Source organism: Somniosus microcephalus, unplaced genomic scaffold (genome assembly GCF_052327205.1).
Source record: "Somniosus microcephalus isolate GS21.2 unplaced genomic scaffold, FLI_Smic_1.0 unresolved_chr1, whole genome shotgun sequence".
NCBI lineage: Eukaryota > Metazoa > Chordata > Chondrichthyes > Squaliformes > Somniosidae > Somniosus > Somniosus microcephalus.
Genome location: NW_028225179.1, coordinates 8433792 through 8450945, shown reverse-complemented (window position 1 = coordinate 8450945; position 17154 = coordinate 8433792). Strand labels below are relative to the sequence as shown.

Genomic DNA, 17154 nt, shown 5'->3' with positions numbered 1-17154 from the left:
GGGGCTATAAAAGTCCCAGAGACCAGGTAAGGCCTCACAGCGTCGGCGGGAATCTCGAGCAGCAGAGCGGGGCTATAAAAGGCCCCAGAGACCAGGTAAGGCCTCACAGCGTCGGCGGGAATCTCGAGCGGCAGAGCGGGGCTATAAAAGGCCCCAGAGACCAGGTAAGGCCTCACAGCGTCGGCGGGAATCTCGAGCGGCAGAGCGGGGCTATAAAAGGCCCCAGAGACCAGGTAAGGCCTCACAGTGTCGGCGGGAATCTCGAGCAGCAGAGCGGGGCTATAAAAGGCCCCAGAGACCAGGTAAGTACAACCAGTCTCCGAACTCGGAACTCGGAGGGAAGGAGAGAGGTAAAAAGTAATCCAAGTGTGACATCACCAGAAAGCGGGTAAGTGATTGGTTGGTAAGTATTTCTCTCTTTTTTTTAAGCTTAAACTCTGTGGTTTATAGTTTCTAAGGTGCGATATTCATCATCTAGAATCGGGGCAGAGGGTATTTAAAAATAATATTAATAAATTTAGTTAATTACATAGAATGGGAGATCAGGTGATGTGTTGCTGCTGCAATATGTGGGAGCTGGTGGACACCATTGATGCTCACGGTGATCACATTTGCAGTAAGTGTTGGCTGCTCGATGAATTCTGGCTCTGTGTTGAAGAGCTGGAGTCCGAGCTTCAAACACTGAGACACATCAGGGAGGGGGAGAGTTACCTGGACTCTGTGTATCAGGAGGTAGTCACACCAATTAGATTAATTAATTCAGATGTAGTCCGTGGCCAGGATCAGGATGGTGTGACTAAAAGTGAGGCAGGTACGGGGATCCAGGAGGTAGTGTTGGAGGAGCCGCAGCCCTTGCTCTTGTCCAACAGGTTTGAGGCTCTTACTCCCTGTGAGGATGGGAACAGGGACTGCGGGGAGGATGAGCAACCTGGCCACAGCACCGTGGAGTGGGGGGCCATTCAAGTGGGGGGCGTTAAAAGAAATGTTGTAGTGGTAGGGGATAGTATCGTTAGGGGGATAGATAGAGTTCTTTGCAGCCGAGAGTGAGAGCCCCGAAGGCTGTGTTTCCTGCCCGGTGCCAGGGTTAAGGACATCTCCTCTGGGCTGCGGAGAAACTTGGAGTGGGAGGGGGAGGATCCAGTTGTTCTGGTCCATGTTGGTACCAACGACATAGATAGGACAAGGAAGGAGGTTCTGCTGAGGGAGTTTGAGCAGATAGGGGCCAAATTAAAATGCAGAACCACAAGGGTAATAATCTCTGGATTACTACCTGAGCCACGAGCAAATTTGGCTGGAGTAAATAAAATCAGAGAGTTAAATGCGTGGCTAAAAGACTGGTGTGGGAGAAATGGGTTTTGCTTCCTGGGGCACTGGCATCAGTACTGGGACAGGAGAGAGCTGTTCCGTTGGGACGGACTTCACTTGGCCAGTGCTGGGACTAGAATCCTGGTGAATCGAATAACTAGGGCTGTAGAGAGGGCTTTAAACTAATTAGTTGGGGGGAGGTTTTAAGAGAGCGAAAAATAAAAATGACAGCGGAGAAGGCAATAGAGCAAGGTAGCAGTGGGGGAATTAAAAACCAGAGCGTGTCAGGAAGGGACAGAATGTATAAAGAAAAAGGTAAAGTAGTAAAAGGGGTAAAAGCAGGAATAAATTGTCAGAAAACATATTTGAAAATTCTTTATCTGAATGCACGCAGCATTCATAACAAAATTGACGAGTTGACGGTGCAAATAACTACACATGGGTATGATCTGGTGGCCATTACGGAAACATGGCTGCAAGATAATCATGACTGGGAACTAAACATACAAGGGTTTTCGACAATTAGGAAGGACAGACAGGAAGGAAAGGGAGGCGGGGTTGCTATGTTAATCAAGGATGGGATCACTGCAATAGTCAGAAATGATATTGGGTCAAAGGATCAGGATAGTGAAACAGTTTGGGTGGAGATAAGGGTTAATAAGGGGAAACAGTCACTAGTGGGCGTAGTCTATAGGCCTCCTAACAGTTGCAACTCTGTTCGTCGGAGTATAAATCAGGAAATAGTTGGGGCTTGTAATAAGGGAACAGCTATAATCATGGGGGATTTTAACTTTCATATTGACTGGACTAATCAAATTGGGCATGGCAGCATTGAGGAAGAGTTCATAGAGTGTATTAGAGACGGGTTCCTTGAGCAGTATGTAACTGAACCAACCAGGGGGCAGGCAATCTTAGATCTGGTCCTGTGTAATGAGACAGGATTAATAAAAAATGTCCTAGTAAAGGATCCCCTTGGAATGAGTGACCACAATATGGTTGAATTCCAAATTCAGTTTGAGGGTGAGAGAGTTGGATCTGAAACCAGCGTACTAAGCTTAAATAAAGGAGACTTTGATGGTATGTGAGTAGAATTGACTAAAGTGGACTGGGAAAACAGATTAAAGTGCAAGACGGTACAAGAGCAGTGGTCTACATTCAAGGAGATATTTCACATCTTTCAAGATAAATATATTCCACTGAGGAAAAAGGGGCGTAAAAGAAAAGACAGCCATCTGTGGCTTAGTAAAGTACTAAAGGATAGTATCCGACTGAAAACAAGGGCATATAAAGTAGCCAAATCTAGTGGGAGGATAGAAGATTGGGAAGCATTTAAAAGCCAGCAAACAATAACTAAAAGATTAATTAAGAAAGGGAAGATAGATTATGAAAGTAAACTCGCAAAAATATAAAAACAGATAGCAAGAGTTTCTACAGCTATATAAAAAGAAAAAGGGTGGCTAAAGTGAATGTTGGTCCCTTGGAGGATGGGACCGGGAAACTAGTGGTGGGGAATATGGAGATGGCAAAGACGCTGAACTAATATTTTGTATCAGTCTTTACAGTAGAGGACACTAAAAATATCCCAACACTGGACAAACAGGGGGCAATGGGGTGGGGGGGGGAGGAGCTAAACACGATTAAAATCACTAAGGAGATGATACTCGGTAAAACAATGGGACTTAAGGCAGATAAATCCCCCGGACCTGATGGCCTACATCCTAGGGTCTTGAGAGAAGTGGCGGTAGGGATTGTGGGTGCATTGGTGATTATTTTCCAAAACTCCCTGGACTCAGGAAAGGTCCCGGCAGATTGGAAAACTGCTAATGTAACACCCTTATTTAAGAAGGGAAGTAGACAAAAAGCCGGAAACTATATAGACCAATTAGCCTAACATCTGTGGTTGGCAAAATGTTGGAGTCCATTATTAAGGAAACAGTAACAGAGCATTTGGATAAACATAATTTAATAGGACAGAGTCAGCATGGTTTTATGAAGGGGAAGTCATGTTTGACAAATTTGCTCGAATTCTTTGAGGACATAACATACAGGGTGGATAAAAGGGAACCAGTGGATGTAGTGTATTTGGACTTCCAAAAGGCATTTGACAAGGTGCCACACAATAGATTACTGATCAAGATAAAAAATCACGGGATTGGGGGTAATATACTGGCATGGGTGGAAGATTGGCTATCTAACAGAAAACAAAGAGTTGGGATAAATGGTTCGTTCTCGGGCTGGCAATCAGTAACCAGTGGTGTTCCGCAGGGGTCAGTGCTGGGACCCCAACTCTTTACAATCTATATTAACGATTTGGAGGAAGGGACCGAGTGCAACATATCCAAGTTTGCCGACGATACAAAGATGGGAGGGAAAGCAGTGAGTGAGGAGGACATAAAAAACCTGCAAAAGGACATAGACAGGGTAAGTGAGTGGGCAGGGATTTGGCAGATGCAATATCATGTTGGAAAGTGTGAGGTTGTGCACTTTGGCAGAAAAAATCAAAGAGCAAGTTATTATCTAAATGGAGAGAAACTGCAAAGTGCTACAGTACAAAGGGATCTGGGGGTCCTGGTGCATGAAACACAAAAAGTTAGTATGCAGGTGCAGCAGGTGATCAGGAAGGTCAATGGAATCTTGGCTTTTATTGCAAGGGGGATGGAGTATAAAAACAGGGAAGTCTTGCTTCAGTTATACAGGGTATTGGTGAGGCCACACCTGGAATACTGCGTGCAGTTTTGGTTTCCATATTTAAGAAAAGATATACTTGCTCTCGAGGCGGTTCAGAGAAGGTTCACTCGGTTGATTCCGGAGATGAGGGGGCTGACATATGAGGAAAGGTCGAGTCGGTTGGGACTCTACTCATTGGAGTTCAGAAGAATGAGAGGCGATCTTATCGAAACATATAAGATTGTGAGGGGGCTTGATCAGGTGGATGCGGTGAGGATGTTTCCACTGATGGGTGAGACTAGAACTAGGGGGCATAATCTTAGAATAAGGGGCTGCCCTTTCAAAACTGAGATGAGGAGAAACTTCTTCACTCAGAGGGTAGTAAATCTATGGAATTTGCTACCCCAGAGAGCTGTGGAAGCTGCAACATTAAATAAATTTAAAATGGAGATAGACAGTTTCCTAGCAGATAAGGGAATTAGGGATTACGCGGAGAGGGTAGGGAAGTGGACGTGAGTCTTGATTCGGATCAGCCATGGTCCTATTGAATGGCGGAACAGGCCCGAGGGACCGTATGGCCTACTCCTGCTCCTACTTCTTATGTTCTTATGTGCAAAGGCCGATGATATTCAGGTCCTGATGAATCGAGTGACTCTGTCAGATTTTGACGTGATGTTTGGTCTGAGCTTCCCGCCTGTAACTGCTGCACTTCTATAACCCTGTAAATTGAGATCAGAAAAGCATCAGAGGCAAACTGTTGTTTAATTTTCCCCTTTCCGAACCTAGGGGCAGTGAAGCTGATTTTCAGGCCCCAGCTGCTGCACAGGTTGGTTGAAAGGATCAGCAGTAATGACGGCTGTAATACCCACAAGCCCCCGGCGCTGCAGAAAGTGCTCTGTTGACTCTGAGTCCCGCGCATGTGCTCATGGTCCCCGCGCTCTCCCTCCTGCTCTACAATCGCCCGTCCAGATCGGTCCGCAATGCGCATGCTCAGCGCACAAAACCCCGCACGGTTGGAAGATCGGGCGCGCATGCGGAGCCGCAACATCTTGTACGCGTGCGCGGCTCAGGTGGGGGCGAGTCGGTGTTTCACCTCAGCTGCCAGGGAGATGTGCAGGATGACCCAACATTCTTGCAGTCAGCAATCACTCCCTCGTTTCTTCAATAAAAACAGAAAATGCTGGAAATACTCAGCTGGTCAGGCAGCATCTGTGGAGAGAGAAACAGAGTTAACGTTTCAGGTCGATGACCTTTCATCAGAACTGCTTGTTCTCCAGTGGCTCAGTGGGTAGCACTCTCGCCTCTGAGTCAGGAAGTTGTGGGTTCAAGTCCCACTCCAGAGATTTGAGCACAAAAATCTAGGCTGACACTCCAGTACAGTACTGAGGGAGTGCGGCACTGTCAGAGGTGCTTTTTTTGGAGGAGACATTAAACCGAGGCCCCATCTGCTCTCTCAGGTGGACGTCAATGATCCTATGGCACTATTTGAATAAGAGCAGGGGAGTTATCCCTGGCGTCCTAGCCAATGTGTTTATCCCTCAATCAACATAACAAAAAACATAGATTATCTGGTCATTATCAGATTGCTGTTTGTGGGAGCTTGCTGTGCTCTAATTGGCTGCTGCGTTTCCTACATTACAACAGTGACTCTACCTCATTAGCTGTAAAGCGCTTTGGGACGTCAAGTGGTGGTGAAAGGCGCTATATAAATGCAAGTCTTTCTTTCTTCACTGGTCTCACCAGCGCCCTCTTCTGGCTGATGGTTGATTGACAGCCGAGCGTCCGCGCATGCGCACACGGAGAGTGGCGGTTTGGACCGAGTCCAGCACAGCGACCCCTCCCGGTCACCAAGGGTAATAACTGCGCATGCCCAGAGGACACCAACCCCCCTCCCCCATTCAGAGCTGCGCCTGCATGGTCGGATCCTGCCAGACGGAGTTGGCGCGGGGCATTCCAGGGAAAGGCCTTGGTGCCGGTTACAGAGTCACGATTGGTGATGCAAAGTGAGTTTTCTCCGCTCTGATTGGGTGGAGAATCACACGGGGTGGGGGGGAGGGGGGTTCAGGAGAGAATAAAGAGAAATAGAAAAACCTGAGAGTCCGTGAGGCCCCGGACCGAGCGCAGTCAGTTGGACGGAGCACGTGATCTCCTCGGGGACACGTGGCCCGGGCCTGCGGCCAGATTGACGGGAGCTTCCGACCAATAGGGAGCGAGCGGGGTGGGGCTGGAGGAGCGAGCCGGCGGTGGGTCCTCCAACCAATCGGGGAGCCCAAGGGGCAGGACTAGCGCTGGCTGATTGTCAGATCCGCAGGGTAGCGAGTTTCTCCAGTCCCTTGTTTAGGGCCCGGGGCCAGGGGAGGCTGTGGGCCTTTATTCCCCGCATTGGACACAAGGCTCTTTGGCTCACAACACACTGACTCAGGTTTTAATAGAGACTTTTTAAATTCATCAATAAAAGCAGATAAACCCCGTGCTTCTGTGGAACAAACTTTCTAATATTTTATAGAATCATAGAATGGTTACAGCACAGAAGGAGGCCATTCGGCCCATCGAGCCCATGCCGGCTCTCTGCAAGACCACTTAAGTGAGTCCCGCTCCCCGCCCTTTCCCCGTAACCCTGCAAATTTCTTTCCTTCAAGTACTCGAGGGGCCGAATGGCCAACTCCTGCTCCTATCTTCTATGTATCTTTTATCCGAGGCACAGGTAGGTCCCACAGTGGCGGCGGCGGCGGACCTGTGAGGAGCGGCGGCGGTGATATAAAGCGAGGTGGTGGAGCAGGTAGGCCCCACAGCAGCGGACCTGTGAGGAGCGGCGGCGGTGATATAAAGAGCGAGGCGGCAAAGTTCATAGGGTGTCTGTAATTCCTGTGACACTTCCTGTGTCCCTGATAACCATGTGTGCGGGAAGTGTATCCAGCTGCAGCTACTGACAGACCACATTGCGGCGCTGGAGCTGCGAGTGGATACATACTGGAGCATTTGCGATGCTGACGACATCGTGGATAGCACGTTTAGGGAGTTGGTCACACTGCAGGTAAAGGCTGCACAGGCAGGAAGAGAATGGGTGACCACCAGGCAGAGTAGTAGGCACAGGCAGGTAGTGCAGGTGTCCCCTGTGACCATCCCCCTCTCAAACAGATATGCCGCTTTGGATATTGTTGGGGAGGATGCCTTATCAGGGGAAGGCAGCAGCAGCCAACTTCCTGGCACCATGGGTGGTACTGCTGCACAGGACGGGAGGAAAAAGAGTGGGAGAGCTATAGTAATAAGGGATTCTATTTTAAGGGGAATAGATAGGCGTTTCTGCGGTCGCAAATGTGACTCCAGGATGGTATGTTGTCTTCCTGGTGCAAGGGTCAAGGATGTCTCAGAGCAGCTGCAGAACATTTTGGAAGGGGAGGGTGAACAGCCAATTGTCGTGGTGCATATAGGTACCAACGATATAGGTAAAAAAATGGGATGAGGTCCTAAAAGCTGAATATAGGGGGTTAGGAGGTAAATTAAAAAATAGGACCTCCAAGGTAGTGATCTCAGGATTGCTACCAGTGCCATGTGCTAGTCAGAGTAGAAATAGAAGGATATTTCAGATGACTACGTGGCTAGTGGAATGGTGCAAGGGGGAGGGATTCAAATTCCTGGGACATTGGAACCGCTTCTGGGGGAGGTGGGGCTAGTACAAACCGGACGGTTTGCACCTGGGCAGGACCGGGACTGATGTCCTAGGGGGAGTGTTTGTTAGTGCTCTGGGGGAGGGTTTAAACTAAAATGGCAGGGGGTTGGGAACCTGAGCAGGGAGACAGAGGAAAGGGAAACAAGGAAAGAAGCAAAAGACAGGAAGGAGAAAAACAAAGGTGGCGGTCAGAGAAATCATGGGTTTAAATCAAACATAGCCACAGTAAATAATAATTCTAAAAGGTGTAAGAGTGTTAAAAAAACAAGCCTAAAGGCCTTGGCCTAGAAATTGAGTTTGCGCTGCGCCAGGGCTTTAGCACCGGAAGTTAGCGCCAGCGCTAAAGCCCTTTGCGCGCGCCAAAAATTCAGTAGCGCCGCGCCCAAACGGCTGCCGGCGCTACTGAAGGGTTTTAGCGCCTGAAAACTGGCGCAACACGCTGCATTGCGGCGCTATTCCGGCGCTGCGGCGCCCGCTGTGGTGCGGCAGGCTCGGGAAGTGCAGGCCTCCTCCTTCCGTTAAGGAGGAGCTGCCTGCACCCGGCCGCGGCCCGCGCAAATCTCATCAAAAATGAGCCCGGCACCTCAGACAAGTGCCGGGCTTGCATCTGTTCCGGCGGGGGGGGGGAGAAGTCTGGGGAGGGAGCTGCGGGCAGGCGGCCGGCGGGAAAGCGGCCGGCCGCCGTGCCTCCTTAAAGCGCCGGCGCAGACTCCGGCAACACTCGTTTGCCAGAGTCTTAGTTGCGGCTGCCACTGGCGAGGCGGCCGCAACTGAATTTCGGCTTGGGGCCGGGTTACCATGGCAACCGGGACGCTGCGCACACCGATGATGTCATCAGTGCCGGCGCAGCGCTACCGGTCTACCGCCGCGGAAGGGTGCCCGGCAATTTAGGAACCAGCGCCAATTGCAGCGCTAGGCCCTCTAGCGCCGCAAAATCGGTGCTAAGGGCACTGAATTTCTAGGCCCTTGTGTCTTAATGCGAAGAGCATTCGTAATAAGGTGGATGAATTAGTTGCGCAAATAGAGGTAAATGGATATGATATGATTGGGATTCCGGAAACATGGTTCCAGGGTGACCAAGGCTGGGAACTCAACATCCAGGGGTATTCAATATTCAGGAAAGATAGGCAAAAAGGAAAAGGAGATGGGGTAGCATTGCTTTTTAAAGAGGGGATTAACACAATTGAAAGGAAGGATATTCGCTCTGCTGATGTGGAACCTGTATGGGTAGAGCTGAGAAATACCATGGGGCAGAAAACGTTAGTGGGAGTGGTATACAGACCCCCAAACAGTAATGCAGAGGTTGGGGATGGCATTAAATGGGAAATTAGAGATGCGTGCAATAAGGGCACAGCAGTTATCATGGGTGATTTTAATCTACATATAGATTGGGCTAACCAAATTAGTAACCATACTGTGGAGGAGGAATTCCTGGAGTGTATACGGGATGGTTTCCTGGACCAATATGTCGAGGAACCAACTAGAGATCAGGCCATCTTAGACTGGGTATTATGTAATGAGAAGGGATTAATTAGCAATCTTGTTGTGCGAGGCCCCTTGGGTCAGATCGATCATAATATGATAGAATTCTTCATTAAGATGGAGAGTGAAGTAGTTGACTCAGAGACTAGGGTCTTGAATTTAAATAAAGGAAACTACGATGGTATGAGGCGCGAGTTGGGTAGGATTGATTGGGGAATGTTACTCAGGGTTGATGGTGGATAGGCAATGGCAAACATTCAAAGATCACATGGATGAACTACAGAATTTGTTCATCCCTGTTTCGCATAAAAATAAAACAAAAAAGGTGACTCAACCGTGGCTAACAATGGAAATTAGGGATAGCATAAGATCCAAGGAGAGGACATATAAATTGGCCAGAAAATGTAGTAAACCTGAGGATTGGGAGCAGTTTAGGATTCAGCAAAGGAGGACAAAGGGATTAATTAAGAGTGGGGAAATAGAGTATGTGAGTAAGCTTTCAGGGAACATAAAAGCTAACTAGATATGTGAAGAGAAAAAGATTGGTGAAGTCAAGCATAGGTCCCTTGCAGTCAGAATCAGGGGAATTTATAATGGGGAACAAAGAAATGGCTGGCCTATTAAATACATACTTTGGTTCAGTCTTCACAAAGGAGGACACAAATAACCTCTGAGAGATGTTGGAGTAACATAGGGTCTATTGAGAGGGAGGAACTGAAAGAAATCAGTATTCGTAGGGAAATGGTGTTAGGGAAATTGATGGGATTGAAGGCCGATAAATCCCCAGGGCGTGATAATCGACATCCTAGGGTACTTAAGGAAGTAGCCCTAGAAATAGTAGATGCATTGCTGGTCATCTTCCAAAATTCGATAGACTCTGGAACAGTTCCCATGGGTTGGAGGGTAGCTAATATTACCCCACTATTCAAAAAAGGTGGTAGAGAGAAAACAGGGAATTATATCGATAGTGAGGAAAATGCTAGAGTCCATTATAAAAGATGTAATAGCAGAGCACTTGGAAGACAGTGACAGGATCGGACAAAGTCAACATGGATTTACAAAAGGTAAATCATGTTTGACTAATCGACTGGAATTTTTTGAGGATGTAACTGGTAGAATAGATAAGGGAGAACCAGTGAATGTGGTGAATTTGGACTTTCAGAAGGCTTTCGATAAGGTACCCTATAAGAGATTAGCGTGTAAAGTTAAGGCACATGGGATTGGGGGCAAGGTACTGACTTGGATAGAGAACTGGTTGGCAGACAGGAAGCAAAGAATTGGAATAAACGGGTCTTTTTCTGAGTGGCAGGCAGTGACTAATGGGGTACCGCAGGGATCGGTCCTAGGACCCCAGCTACTCACAATATATATAAATGATGATCTAGACAAGGGAACTAGATGTAACATCTCCAAGTTTGCAGATGACACAAAGCAGGGTGGGCGTGTGTGAGGAGGATGCCGAAAAACTCCAGTATGATTTGGACAGGTTGGGTGATTAGGCAGAAGCATGGCAGATGCAGTCTAATGTGGATAAATGCGAGGTTATCCACTTTGGTGGCAAAAACAGGAAGGCATATTATTATCTGAATGGCAATAGATTGGGAGAAGGGGAAGTGCAACGAGACCTGGGTGTCCTTGTGCACCAGTCGCTGAAGGTAAGCATGCAGGTGCAGCAGGCGGTTAAGAAGGCAAATGGTATGTTGGCCTTTGTAGCGAGAGGGTTTGAGTACAGGAACAAGGATGTCTTGCTGCAGTTATACAGGGCCTTGGTGAGACCACATCGTGAGTATTGTGTGCAGTTTTGGTCGCCTTATCTGAGGAAGGATGTTCTTGCCGTGGAAGGAGTTCAACGAAGATTCACCAGGCTGATACCTGGGATGGCAGGAATGACATATGAGGAGAGATTGGGACGATTGGGCTTGTACTCACTGGAGTTTAGAAGAATGAGAGGGGATCTCATTGAAACCTATAAAATTCTGACAGGTCTGGACAGACTAGATGCAGAAAGGATGTTCCCAATGGTCGGGGAGTCCAGAACCAGGGGTCACAGTCTAAGGATACGGGGTAAGCCATTTAGGACAGAAATGAGGAGGAATTTCTTCACCCAGAGATTGGTGAACCTGTGAAATTCTCTACCACAGAAGGCAGCAGAGGCCAATACATTAAATATATTCAAGAAGGAGTTGGATATATTTCTTAAGGCTAAAGGGATCAAGGGGTATGGGGAGAAAGCAGGGACCGGGTACTGAATTTTGATGATCAGCCATGATCGCATTGATTGGCAGAGCAGGCTAGAGGGGCCGAATGGCCTACTCCTGCTCCTGTCTCCTATGTTTGTATGTTTCTATGCTTCAGTTTGAGCTGGAGTGGAGATGGAGGAGAAGCTGCTGGGTTTAACCCCCAGTACTTCTGAGCCCAGGAGGACCCAACACTTTCCAATGTGAGACTGTCAAGGGAGGTGGATTCTAGGGGAGATTAGGTTGTTAAACAGACACTGTCCGTACAATGTAAAAGAGTATTGTTTTAGGAACAAGTATTTCTGTACAGGCTTTTAATCCAGTTTACATCTACAGATTTGTTTTAATTCATTCTTGGGATGTGGGTGTCGCTCGCAAGTGCACCAAATATTGCCAATCCCCAGTTTCCCGTTGAGAAGGGGGTGGTGAGTCACCTTCTTGAACTACTGCAGTCCGTGTGGTGAAGGTATTCCCACAATGTTGTTCGGTAAGGAGTTCCAGGATTATGACTCAGCAACGATGAATATATCTGAGTCAGGATGATGTGTGACTTGGAGGGGAACTTGGAGGTGATGGTGCTCCCATACAACAGCTGCCCTTGTCCTTCTAGGTGGTGGAGGTTGCAGGTTTTGGAGGTTCTATCAAAATTCTGGTCGAGTTGCAGATGTATAAAGTTCCTTTCCTTCGCCCCCTCCCCCTCCCCCTCCCACCTCTCGCTCTCTCTCTCCTCCCATAGAGGCTAGAGTCTTGTGTAGGCCCAGACCAGGTGGTGGATTCCCTTCTCTGAAGGACATTAGTGAGGCAGTTGGGTTTTTATGTCAATCCGGCAGCTTTCATGGTCATTTTTTTCCAGTGCCGGCCCCACAATTGACCAGATTCATTGAGCTCAATTTCACAGCCTGCCTTTGTGGGTTGTCTCTCACGCTCCATGTGTTAAATTAATTTTACAGGGCACTGGAAGGGGAGGACTTACAGACAGGAAGCTCAAACCAAACATCACTTCAAGATCTGACAGTCAGTCGACTCATCGGATCTGAATATCACCGGACTCTGAACATGGAAGCAAAAAGCACCGTTCACAGCAGGGAGTAACCGTACACGTGTTCTGTGTGTGGACGAGGCTTCAGCCAACCCTCTGGCCTATCGAGACACAAGTGCATTCACACCGGGGAGAGGCCGTTCACCTGCTCTGAGTGTGGGAAGGGATTCACTAATTCATCCAAACTGCTGATACACCAGCGTGTTCACACCGGGGAGAGGCCATTCACCTGCTCTGAGTGTGGGAAGGGATTCACTAATTCATCCAAACTGCTGATACACCAGCGAGTTCACACTGATGAGAGGCCGTTCACCTGCTCTGAGTGTGGGAAGGGATTCACTAATTCATCCAAACTGCTGATACACCAGCGTGTTCACAACGGGGAGATGCCGTTCACCTGCTCTGACTGTGGGAAGCGATTCATTGAGACATCCCACCTGCTGAGACACCAGTGAGTTCACACTGATGAGAGACCTTTTAACTGCTCGGACTGTGGGAAGTGCTATAAAAGTCCCGAGGCCCTGATACGCCATCAAAGTGTTCACACTGACGAGAGACCGTTCAGGTGCTCTCACTGTGGGATTGGGTTCAGGTAGTCATCTGAGCTCACTATACACCAGCGCACTCACACTGGGGAGAGGCCATTCACCTGCTCTGAGTGTGGGAAGGGATTCACTCGCTCATCCACCCTGCTGAATCACCAGCGAGTTCACTCTGACGAGAGACCTTTTAAATGCTCGGACTGTGGGAAGTGCTTTAAAAGTTCCGGGGAACTGATGTTCCATCAACGTGTTCACACTGACGAGAGACCGTTCAGGTGCTCTCACTGTGGGACTGGGTTCAGGCAGTCATCTGAGCTCACTGTACACCAGCGCACTCACACTGGGGAGAGGCCATTCACCTGCTCTCACTGCGAGACTGGGTTCACTTGCTCATCCACCCTGCTGAGACACCAGCGAGTTCACACTGGGGAGAGGCAGTTCACCTGCTCTGAGTGTGGGAAGGGATTCACTCAGTCATCCTACCTGCTGACACACCAGCGAGTTCACAAGTGACTGCAGGGGTTGGATTCTGCTGTTGTTGCTGCTGTTAATCACATCCAGGACTGAACCATGTTCATTCTGACAGGTGGGGATTGTTTCTGCTGATATTAATAACCCCTATAACTGGGCTGGGGTTTAATATTCTGGATAGATGTCAAATAAACCAGTTTTGTTTTAAACACATTATTGTAGGTTTTCTTCTTTCCCACCTGAGTGTTTAGCATCACCTGGCTGGAGCTCAGAAAGGACAATCGGGGGGAGGATCGTACGGCGGGAACAGAACTCCAGCCTGGACACAGTCCTTCAGGGCCACACTGAGAGGGGCAAACGGCAGTTTGGTCTTTCTCGTCTCTTTTCACTGACAGCAAAGTCCCCGTGAGGGTTAATCCCGAGGCGTGTGAGAAACATGTCCCAGCCGCTCTCTGCCATGGTTCAGAGCTCCTAGGCACGGAACAGAAGGCTCCTTTAGGAATGTACCCCGGTGCTTTTTTTTAATGGCCTTATTAACCTGTGTTGCTACTTTTAGTGATTTGTGTATCTGTATCCCTGGAACCCTCTGCTCCTCCAGCCCATTTAGACTCTTAGGGGGAAATTCGGTGGTGCCCCCTTTGGGTCGCTAAGGTCACCGGGGCTAATTTTAGCCCCCTGACAAAGTTAGCGCCCCTGCGCATTAAATTCAGTGGTAGCACCCCAAGCAGGAGGCGGGGTGCTACTGGAAGCACTCCCCTCCCTCTTGAGGTGCTACCAGTGAATTTCACGGTGCTTCGTGTAACAGCGCCATGCCCGTCGGCACATAGCACCGCGTCATAGCAGACCTCCCTCCTTGATTAAAGGGGAGGGACCTAGCACTGCACTCACCAGGGCCCTGCTGGACCACCGGGGTGCGGGGTGTCGGATCAAGAGGAGCACAGGGCTGAGCGATCGCGGCCGACACCCCAAAGAAGACAGGGGAAGGGGGCATGTGCTGGCAGTGGGCCAAAATAAAAAGTTGCCGCCCGACACCTGCCCTTTAAGTGGTGTCGCCGCGGCTGCAGGAACGACCCCTGACCCTGTCGGACATATCGTCCGGTGATAGGTCAGGGGTCGCTACCCAAGGTTGCAGCCAGGGTGCTGCGCATGGCGATGATGTCATTGCCGGCGGTGCAGTGCCGCGGGGCACTACCGGCTGCCGCCGCCGTTAACCTCCCGCTGAATATCACAGGAGGCACAAAGCAACCCAATTTCACCCCCTTGTCCAAGTAATGTGTGGCCTCCTTATTCTTCCCACCAATACACACCACCTCACACTGATCTATAGTGAAATTCATTAACATACCTCCTCACACTGATCTACAGTGAAATTCATTAACACACCACCTCACACTGATCTATAGTGAAATTCATTAACACACAACCTCACACTGATCTATAGTGAAGTTCATTAACACACCACCTCACTGATCCATAGTTACATTCATTAACACACCACCTCACTGATCTACAGTGACATTCATTAACACACCACCTCACACTGATCTACAGTGAAATTCATTAACACACCACCTCACAGATATACAGTGAAATTCATTAACACACCACCTCACACTGATCTATAGTGAAATTCATTAACACACCACCTCACGCTGATTTATAGTGACATTCATTAACACACCACCTCACATTGATCTATAGTGAAATTCATTAACACACCACCTCACACTGATCCATAGTGAAATTCATTAACACACCACCTCACACTGATCTATAGTGAAATTCATTAACACACCACCTCACACTGATCTATAGTGAAATTCATTAACACACCACCTCACACTGATCTTCCATGAAATTCATTTGCTAATTACACCCCGATGCTGAAATTTATCAATGGCTTCTTGCATTTTGTCTTCCTCAGTATTAACTCTTTTGTTGTTATCGACAAGCTTTGAAATTGTTCTTCTGATTCCCAAGTCCAAATCGTTTATGAACAACAGTGATCCCAGCACCGATCCCTGTGGAACACCATTGTACCTGAACTCTTAAATCACTCTGCTCCTCTACTCCTTTTAAAGTTTTACATAAGAACATAAGAAATAGGAGCAGGACAGGGTCACACGGCCCCTCGAGCCTGCTCCACCATTCAGTAAGATCATGACTGATCATCGACCTCAACTCCACTTTCCCACCTGATCCCCATATCCCTTGATTCCCCTAGAGTCCAAATATCTATCTATCTCAGCCTTGAATATACTCAAAGACTCAGCATTCACAGCCCTCTGGGGCAGAGAATTCCAAAGATTCACAACCCTCTGAGTGAAGAAATTCCTCCTCATCTCAGTCTTAAATGGCCGACCCCTTTTCCTGAGATTATGCCCATTAGTTCTACACACTCCAGCCAGGGGAAACAACCTCTCAGCATCTACCCTGTCAATACCCCTCAAAATCTTATATGTTTCAACTTAAAATGTACATTTCCCCTCATTTTTCCTCCCAAAATGTATCACTTCACATATCTCTACACTAAATTTCATCTGACCTCTCCCTGTTCAATCTACTAACCCATGTATATCACATTGAAATCACTCTTCACAGTTCCCCACACTCCCTATTGTGGTCTCATCTAGATATTTTGATCTTGTGCTCCATAAACCCAAGCCCAGATCATTTGTCTATATTGAGAAGAGCAATGGTCCCAACACTGACCCTGGGGGACACCACTGTTTACATTCCTCCAGTCTGAACATCCATTAACCACTACTCTCTGTCCTTTACAAAACTTCCTATCCACGCTGCCCCACTCCCTTTAATACCGTGAGCCTTAACTTGTCCTCCCACTTTTAAACGTTTGTGTATCTGAGCCGTTTGTTTCCTACAATACAGCACTGTCAGTGACTACACTTCCAAAGTACTTCATTGGCTGTGAAGCACATTGCGACGTCCTGAGGTGGTGAAAGGTGCTATATAAATGCAAGTCTTTCTTTCTTGTAGGTTTTAGAGATATTAACATAACAAGGCTAAAATTCATTGACATCAAATGTCTTATGTAATATGCATTATGGGAAAGAGAAGTTTAGTCAGAGTTAGAAATTCAAACAGGTGTTTCACTGCAGACAGGTCGCTATGGCAACACTGATAAGACATTCCATTCACTGAATCGACTGGTTGGAATCTGTAATCAGATCAGGGGAAAGAACAGGGTGTGTCTGTTATTAAACACAATATAAGCTTAAAGCACAGTGAGTAGTAGAATACATTAAATTATAATGTGTGTTGTTCATACGTATAATTGTGAAACTATAAGAAATAACATAAATAACAGTGGGCATGGTAGTTTAGGGATGATGAGAACATTACTGAAGAAAAGTAACTGTTGGGAACCAGGGAATGTGTCCTTGTAAATCACAGATTAGCGAACTTCCAGCTGTCTTTTCCTCGCTTCCTGCCAAAACCCAGCAGAGAAGACAAAGAAGAGTCAGGTGCCAGAGATGAATCACTGCAGGGTATAAAAGTGAGGGGATACTGATGTAAGGGGGCAGTCGGGACTGGAGATCATGCTCAGGGCACCTGAGGTTCCATCCAGCGGGCTGACCTCGTGTAATGTTAATGGGTGTGGTATACAGACCTCCAAACAGTAATGCAGAGGTTGGGGATAGCATTAAATGGGAAATTAGAGACGCGTGCAATAAGGGCACAGCAGTTATCATGGGTGACTTTACCCGACCCTCCACCGAC

At 47.9% G+C, this 17154-nt stretch overlaps 1 pseudogene across 1 annotated transcript in view; it reads left to right on the top strand.

Moving 5' to 3' along the window:
• The window catches only part of LOC147093389 (uncharacterized), an 83193-nt pseudogene extending 69569 nt beyond the window's left edge, over positions 1 to 13624 (top strand). Inside the window, exon 4 of the transcript XR_015074672.1 lies at positions 12463 to 13624. The product of XR_015074672.1 is annotated as an uncharacterized LOC147093389 (transcript). The remainder of the gene's footprint in view (positions 1 to 12462) is intronic.
• Positions 13625 to 17154: the final 3530 nt, after the last annotated feature.